We start from the raw sequence: 9,673 nt of genomic DNA on the forward strand, positions 1-9,673 counted from the left end.
TTTGGTGCCCCAATCTTTCTATGATGTATTAATGGAATTTTAGCTATTGTTTTGATCATCTTACTAGTTATGTAAAGACCCGAAACTTAACAGAAAATAAAGTTATGTATTAAATGCAGAATCAAAATAATAGAATTTAGAGTTTACATTCTTTACACAATATTTAGAATGTTCAATAGGGTTACAAGAATATCTATTTTAAAAGAACAAACGAAAATAAAAAAAATAAACAAAAGACAATATACTGAACATTCTATGACGACCTTCACTAGTTTTTAAAAGGAAGTCCGAATGGTGAACTATTCACAATTCTCTTGTTGATCGGAAAATGTAGATTTCTTATCTCTACTCCCAAGTACGGGTGCAAATCCTTCATTTGGTGCCCCAATCTTTCTATGATGTATTAATGGAATTTTAGCTATTGCTTTGATCATCTTGCTAGTTATGTAAAGACCCGAAACTTAACAGAAAATAAAGTTATGAATTAAATGCGGAATCAAAATAATAGAATTTAGAGTTTACATTTCTTACACAATATTTAGAATGTTCAATAGGGTTACAGGAATATCCATTTTAAAAGAACAAACGAAAATAAAAAAAAATAAACAAAAGACAATATACTGAGCATTCTAGGACGACCTTCACTAGTTTTTAAAAGGGAGTCCAGGTGGTAAACTATTCACAACTCTCTTGTTGATCGGGATCTGGGTTTTTGTCCTTTTAATCTGAAATGGTTAATGAAAGAGTGAACTACACTACCCCATTAAGAATATCATACTACTCACCGATACAGAAACTGAATGTTAGTAAAAATCATAAAAACAATCAATAGAGCTCTTAATTTGAGTAAATTCATCTATTATAAAGAAAACTATTTATTACATATATTTACTATTGTGAGTTTTTCAAAATCGACCTATAGAGACAATAACTCGAATAACATCCCAATCGCATATTCAAGTGAGCAAGAATAGTAACTTTCTCTTTTTATTTGCCTATTAGTATCCTTGGGGACCTATAAGGATGTCCCACTATGCATGAACCAATATCCAACATTGTCAACTAACCGGCCATCCCCATATTCCGTCCAGTATGAACGCAAAAAATATCATCATTCAATACTCCGTCCGATATGATGGTGAATCAAGCCGTCCCCATATTCTATCTGGTATGAGCACCAAAAATACTATTCCTCGATACATTGTTTGGTATGAGACAACGTTCACAGTAGGGTTCCCTAAGTACCCGGTCCGTCCACAATCTCCTAGGGATATCCAGCAAGGCTACCGTTCATTAATTCACTTGACCAAACAATTTTTCGTTTGCATATTAATTTCTAATTTCACAAATCAACCGTAAATCACACAAGGCAAGCAATATATATATATCAAGTAAGCACAACTGAATCGTTTAACCATTCCAGAATATCATTATGTATTTAAAGCTGTAAATTCAGTTACACAAGACAACAAATAAATGACTAACCGGTTTCACCTCCATTAGTAACTTCTAATTATTCTCAAAGTTTTTTAAATTACACAAAATACCATATTATTAATTATTAAGCTTCAATGTCATAACAGAGAATAATGTGAGGAATTCTTACTCGAATCAGTATCTAAAACATCGAACTTTCTACTGCGCCTACTGGCGATCATCGAGTTTCTTGAATTTTTCATACAGAGATTAAAACACGCTTCATATACCTAAAAATACTTAAAAAAACCCAAAATCGATGTTAAAATTTTTTTTCGACCAATTTTAAAATTCTGGTACGGCGGTGCCGCTGTGCTCCAGCGACTGCACTGACGCCTGTGGCGGTGGTTTGCCTCGGTCTAACCGTTTTTGGCTAGTTTTAACCGATTTCAACCGGTTTTATACCCATCATTGCGAGAAAACACGTTAAAGGGGTCTCGGTTGACCCAAAAAAAGTCAAAAAATAGAAACCTACCGATAGTAGGATTTTTCAGTGCTGTTGCTCTACCAGCTCACCCTCTTGGCTGGGCGTTTTTCTTCCATCAACTTATAAAAAATAGAACTGTGAAAAAATCGTACGAAATGAAAAATGGGAAGGGGCTCATCGAAGGAGGCTTTGAATTTTGCTCGCGATGGCACCGCCAGATTTTGCTCGCAGTTTTCGGCTCACCCACCGTTTCTTTTCCTCCAATTTGACTAAGGGGGTTCTCAGAATCAAATTCTGAGTAGATATGAAAATTTTTACCTTTTTTGGCAGTCAGAGGTGGCTCCGATGCGGCAGCGGGCAACAGTTAGCTCCCTTCTCCGGTGACTGGTTTTTCTTCTCCAACGAAAGGCTAGCAGCTAGAGTTTGGGATTGGTGTTATGCGAAATATTTAATCCGTCTAGTGTAAATCTAGACCGTTCATCGCATTTGATCTCGACCATCCGATTGCGTTTAAAGAGAAAATAAATCTAGACCGTTCATTGCGATTTGATCTCGACTGTTTGATCGTGTTTAAAGAAGAAATAAATCTAGATTGTTGATCGTGTCTAAAGAAGAAATAAATCTATATTGTTCATCGTGTCTAATTATGACCGTCTGATTACGCCTGAGGAGAAAATGGATCCGGACCATCCACGCACACAGGAACACTTTCGGACTGTCCGATCGCGGGGCACGCAGATTACCAACGTGGCCTTCAGTGTGGCACCGAGTTAGCGTGCCTTGCCACACGACGTGCTATGGTTCGTCGAGATTGCTGATTGGGAAGTCTTACGTGGCATAATTTTCTTTAATTACATTCTGACCTCCAGTTTCTGATTTTTCTTTCAAAAATACCATCCGCACCCAAATTTTCACCCCTTTTTTTCAAAATTAATTTTAATTTCATCCTCATTTTATTTTTTTCCATAATTTTACATGAAAGTAAAATTTATTAATTTCAAAAATAGATTTTTACACAATTTTTTAACGCTAACATTAATTTCGGGCCAAATTCTGGATTCGAGTATTACAACTTTTCCTCTCTTAAAAGAAATTTGGTTCCTCAAATTTGTTTCCCTCTCACTCAATCAAACAGTTTGGGATACTAGGCTCTGAAGTTTGATTCTACCTCGTATGTGATATCTCTGTGTGTGTGATTCTACCATAGAACCTTAAGAAAGGAAATTTTTCGATTGCAGAGTACTCTGCTTTTTCGGTCTACAAATCCCACCGATACCTCCTCATAGTACAGATCCTCCTGGAGTGAAAGGAGCTCGTGGGCCAAGATGTGAGAAGGGTCTGAGTTGTACTTTGTAGCATGGACACATGAAATATATTATGGAGTCTGGATAGTTATAGAGGTAGTGTCAGTCTGTAGGCAGCGGTACAAATTCTATTTAAAATTTTAAATGACCCAATAAACTAGAGATTTAGTTTCCTCTTCTTGCCAAACCTACTGATTCTCTTGAAACGAGTGACCTTAAGGAACACTCGATCACATTTTTGAAATTTCAAATCCCTCCTTCGGGTGTCTGCATAACTCTTCTGTCTGTTCTGAGCCATCTGGATGTTCTTCCTGATCTTAACTATTTTAGTTGTAGTCTCCTCCACAAGATCTGAGCCAAACAATTTTCTATCACCCAAATCTTCCTAACATATTGGTGATCTGCACGAGCGACCATATAACGCATCGTACGGAGCTATACCGATAGTTGCTTGGTAGCTGTTATTGTAGATGAACTCTATTAAGAGTAAATGCTCATCCCAATGGCACTCAAAGTCAAGAACACAAGTTCGGAGCATATCCTCCAATGTGCGGATCGTCTTTTCTGATTGTCCATCGGTCTGAGAGTGGAATACAGTACTAAGAGACAATTTCGTTCCCATAGCTTGCTGAAAGCTAGACCAGAACCAAGAAGTGAACCTAGGGTCCCTATCGGATACTATTGTCAATAAAACTCCATATAACCTGACTATCTTTCAGATATACATTATTGCTAACTTGTTTAAAGGGTCGGTCATCTTGATGGCCAAGAAGTGGGAAGACTTGGTAAATTGGTCAAAGATTACGTAAATGACATCATGTCCTGAGCGTGTCATACGCAATCCTATCACAAAATTTATTGTGATGTGTTCCCACTTCCACTCCGAAATCGGTAATGGCTGAAGTAGCCTACCTAGGCGTTGATGTTCTGTCTTGACCTGCTGACACACTAGACACTTGAAAATAAAGTCGACCACCTCTCTTTTCATCATGTTCCACCAGAACCAAGGTCACATACTTTGATATATTTTAGTACTTCTGGGATACATTGCAAACTTTAGGCTATGAGTCTCTGTCATGATGTCCATTTTTAGCTCACTGTCACATGAAACACACATCTTGTCCTGAAATCTGAGCAATTCATTAGTAGAGACTCGAAATTCTGAATTTACTCTATGTTCTGCATTTTTCTTGAGGGTTACTAAGGTGGAATTGACATATTGAACTTCCTTTATTCTCTGGATCAACTCAGGTTGAACAGTTAGGTGAGTCAAGCATGTAACTCTCTTCAGGTCCTGAAGTCGTACATGTTGTGCAACCCCTATTACCCTGCACTCTGAAACTATTAGGTGAGCTAATATACTTACACTTTTTCTGCTAAGTGCGTTGGCTACCACGTTGCTCTTATTTGGGTAATACAGAATATTGCAATCATAGTCCTTGAGGAGTTCTATCCATCGTCTTGACGCATGTTGAGATCTTTTTGAGTGAATATGTGTTTCAAGCTCTTATGGTCGGTATAGATATGAAAAGTCTTCTCATACAAGTAGTAGTGCTAAATCTTTAAGGCGTGAATAATCGCAGTAAGTTCTAAGTCATGAGTGGGGTAGTTTTTCTTATGACTCGTCAACTATTGGACCCATAGACTATGACCTTCACATGCTGCATTAGAACACAGTCCAACCCCAGGTAATAGGCATCTCTATAAATTGTATATTCACCTATCTCACTCGGCAAGACCAACACAGGTACAGTCAACCGCTTTTTTAGTTATGAAAAACTCATTTTACAATTCTCTTTCCACTCAAACTTGACGTTATTCTTTGTGAGCCGGGTCAAATGAGAAGCTAGGCTAGAAAATCCTTCAACAAATCTGCGATAATAACCTGTCATCCCCATAAAGCTACGAATCTCCTTAACTGATATTCCCTATGAAGGTAGTATGCTCGAGGCAGAATCTACACTTACTCAACTCTGCATACAATTTCTTTTCTCTGATAACCTACAAAATCTAAGTCAGATGGTGAACGTATTTCTCTCTTCTTTTTGAATAGAGCAGGATATCATCGATAAATACAATGACAAATTAATTCAAGAATTGTATGAAAATCCTATTCATCAAATCCATAAAGATAGCTGGTGTGTTGGTTAGTCCGAATGATATGACTAGGAACTCATAGGGTTCGTACCTGGTTCAGAAAGCTATTTTAGGAATGTCTTTTGCCTTAATTTTTACCTGATGGTAACATAAACATAGCTCTATTTTGGAGAATACCTGGGTACCCTGCAACTGATCAAAAAAGATCATCAATCCTGCGGAGGGGGTATTTGTTCTTGATCGTGACCTTGTTCAGTCTCCTGTAGTCAATAAATAACCTTAACGTCTCTTCCTATTTCATTATAAATGTGACTTCAGCGCCCTAAGAGGAAACACTGTGTCAGATGAACTCATTGTCCTGTAATTTCTTGATATATTTCAACTCTTCTATCTCTATATGACTCATGCAGCAAGGAAAAACTAAGATAGGCTGTGTGTCAGGCTGAAGGTCTATGGTGAACTCAATTTCTCTATCCACTGATAGTCTGAAAAATTCATCAAAAAATACATTCGAAAAGTCTCAGACTACAAGAATCTCTTGAATACAATTTTTTTTCTTAAGTTTGCTCAATGTAGAGAAAACAATCGAGTTAAAGCGTTGTGTAATAAGAAAATTGCTATGAGGGAATCATATTCAAAACTTTTATTAGCTTGTAAATGACTCTTCGTTAGGAGGTTTAAATACAATTTTTCTCATAGAAATAATGTACAGTGGCGTGATACATCACTAACTAGTTCATCCTTAAAAATACATTAGGCTCCCCCGTGTCACTCTCTATCAGGTCAACCATGGGTGAAACTGAGTCCCGTGGAAGAGGGGCCAGATGTTACTGGGGAAGGACCGGGTGACCCTATAGTGGCACCTGGTTGTATGATGGGGTACCATATTATACTATGGCGGTGCTAGATGATCGGTGGAGGGACAGGATTATATCGAGATGACACTAAATCCTCTCGTTATAGGGGTGGCTCGTATTGTAACAGTGGTGGAGGGTCTGATAGCTCCTTCCTCCCTTCCCTGGCCTGTTGGGCAAAGATGAGTCTCACTAACATCTCGAAGAACTGATAGACATGATCTCAAAGCAACCCGTCTTGGACTACCCTGTTCAATAAGGGCCCTCTTCTTCTCATATCCTTGTACCTATTTTTTTTTTTTCATAAAGAGGGGTTGGGTGATGGTTCATATTGGTGTTTTTAAGTCTTTGTGTAAGGAATGGTTCTGAGGAACGCGACTCTGATGCCAACTGTAAAATTTGAAACTTAAAAGGAAATAAAGTCATGAATTAAATACGGAAGCGAAATAATAGAGTTTAGAGTTTACATTCCTTACACAATAATTTAGAATGCCCAATAGGGCTACGAGAATGTCCATTCTAAAAGAATAAACAAAAATCAAAGAAATAAACAAAATACAATATAGTAAGCATTTTAGGAGGACCTTCACTAGTTTTTGAAGGAAGTTCAGATGGTGAACTATTCATAATCCTCTTATTGATCGAGATCTGTATCTTGGTCCTTTTGATCTGAAATAGTTAATGCAAGGGTGAGCTACACTAGCTAGTAAGAATATCACACTACTTACTGATATAGAAATTGAAAGTTGGTAAAAATCATAAAAATAATCAATGGAGCTCTTGATTTGAGTAAATTCATTTATTATAAAGAAAACCATTTATTGCATATATTTACTGTCGTGAGTTTTTCAAAATCGACCTATAGAGATAATAACTTGAATAACATCCAAATCTCATATTCAAGTGAGTAAGAACAATAACTTTTCCTTTTTTATTTGTCTACTGATATCCCTAGGCGCCTATAGGGATGTTTCACTACGCGTGAACCAATATATGACATTGTTAACTAACTGGCCGTCCCTATACCCCATTCGGTATGAGCTCCAAAAATACAATTTCTCAATACTCCGTCTGGTATGAGGGTGAATCGAGTCATCCCCATACCCTGTCCGGTATGAACGCCAAAAATACCATTCTTTGATTCTCCGTCTGGTATGAGGTAACGTTCACGGTAGGATTTCTAATGTACCTGGTCTATCCACCATCTCCTAAGATATCCAGTAAGGCTACCGTTTATTAATTCATGTGACCAAACAATTTTCTGTTTGCATATTAATTTTTAATTTTACAAATCAATCGTAAATTACGCAAGATAAGTAATATATATATATATATCAAGGAAGCACAACTGAATCGTTTAACTATTCTATAATATCATTATGTAGTTAAAACTATAAATTCAACAATCAATTACACAGGACAATAAATAAATGACTAACTGGTTTCGGCTCCATTAGTAACCTGTAATTATTCTCAAAGTTTTCTAAATTATACAAAGTACTACATTATCAATGATTAAGTTTCAATGTCATAACAAAGAATAAGGTGAGAGATTCTTACTCAAATCAGTGTCCGAAATACCAAACTTTCTACTGTGTCTACTGACGGTCCCCGGGTTTCCTGAATTTTTTTTACGGAGATTAAAACATGATTCACGTACCTAAAAATACCCCCAAAAATCTAAAATTAGTGTTAAAAATCTTTTTCAGCAAATTTTAAAATTCTGGCATCGCGGCACTGTCGTGCTTCGGTGATGGCAACGTCGCCCGCGGCAACGATTTGCCTCAGCCTGGTCGTTTTTGCATATTTCGACCAGTTTTATACACATCTCTATGAGAAAATATGTTAGGATGCCTTGGTTGGCCGAAAAAGTAAAAAAAAAAAAAAGAAATCTATCGGCAGTGGGATTTTTTGTTGCGGTTGTTCCACCAGCTCACCCTCACAGCTAGACAATTTTCTTTGGTCAACCTGTAGAAAACAGAACGGTGAACACAATAGTGGAAAAATTGCACGAAGCGAAAAACAAGAAGGGGTTCATCGGAGGAGGTTTCAGGTTTTGTTCATGGCGGCACCGCCAGGTGTTACTCGCGATTTTTGGCTCACCCGCTGTTCTTTTTGCTTTGGTTTGACCATGGAGGTGGTCGGAATCAAATTCCGAGCAGATATGAGAATTTTTATCTTTTTTGGCTGTCGGAGGTAGCTTCGGCGCGGTAGCGGTTGGCTCCCTTCTTCGGCGACTGGTTCTTCTTCTCCGATGGGAGGCTGGCGGCTAAGGTTTGGGTTCAGTGTGATGCGAAATATTTATACCCGTCTCGCGTAAATCTAAATCGTTTATTATGTTTGATCTCGACCGTCCGATCGTGTTTAAAGAGGAAATGAATCTGGACTGTTCATCGCGATTTGATTTCGACCGTCCAATCGCGTTTAAAAAAAGAATGAATTTAGATCGTTCATTACGTCTAATCGCGACCGTCCGATCGCGCCTGAGCATGGAACGGATCCGGACCGTCCATGCATGCAGGAACGCTTCTGGACCGACCGATCGCAAGGCATGCGGATCACCAGCGTGGCCTCCTCTATGGCACCGAGTCAGCGTACCTTACTACGCGGTATGCTCCGGTTCGTCAGAGTTGTTGACTGGGCGGTCCTACGTGATGCAATTTTTCTTAAGTGTGTTCTAACAACGAGTTTCTGAATTTTTTTTTAAAAATACCATCCGTACCCAAATTTTTACCTTTTTTTTTTCAAAATTATTTTTAATTTTATCATCAATTTATTTTTTTTCTATAATTTTACATTAAATTCAAATTTATTAATATGAACAAATAATTTTTATATATTTTTTTAAAGCTAAAATTAATTTCGGATCAAATTTCAGACTCAGTTATTACAGGCTATACTAATATGAACAAAATAAGTTTTAAGGTTTATACTCATAAATTGGATGAGGAAGAAAAAGGGTGGGTATGGCATTGTTTCTTACTGAATATATATATTTCGGTAACATTCTTTCTGCATCCAAAGAAATTTGGTACCCACGTGAATTAAAGTTAGTTTAATTCTTAATTTAACATCTCCAACATGTCATAATAGTGCTTGTGAAAATAAAAATAACTTCTTTTTATAACAGACAACAGTGCAAATTATGTTTTTAACCAAATTAATTTACTCAGCTCAGTTTTAAATTATAAAAAAGTTAAATATTTATTAAGTTAAGGTAATATTTTTAGTAATAATTTATACCATATAATTAAATATTTACAATACTTTTAGTTAAATATATAATAAAAAAGTAAAAATATTAATATATTCAGTTTTCCAGTCAATTTTAGTTATCAAATTTTGAAATAAAAATATAGAATAAAACCAATTTGGTATGCGATAAAGGCGAATGCACCAACCGCAGACCCAATTCTACTCATCCCTACCTGCTTGTTGCTGCTAAAAATGATCCCTTTTGATGGACTTCTCAAATCTTTACAGGTGATTCCTACCCGTGAAGAAAAGACCAAGTG

The sequence above is a fragment of the Carica papaya genome, chromosome 6 (assembly GCF_054855325.1).
Source record: "Carica papaya isolate Zhongbai chromosome 6, ASM5485532v1, whole genome shotgun sequence".
In the NCBI taxonomy this organism is placed as follows: Eukaryota; Viridiplantae; Streptophyta; class Magnoliopsida; order Brassicales; family Caricaceae; genus Carica; species Carica papaya.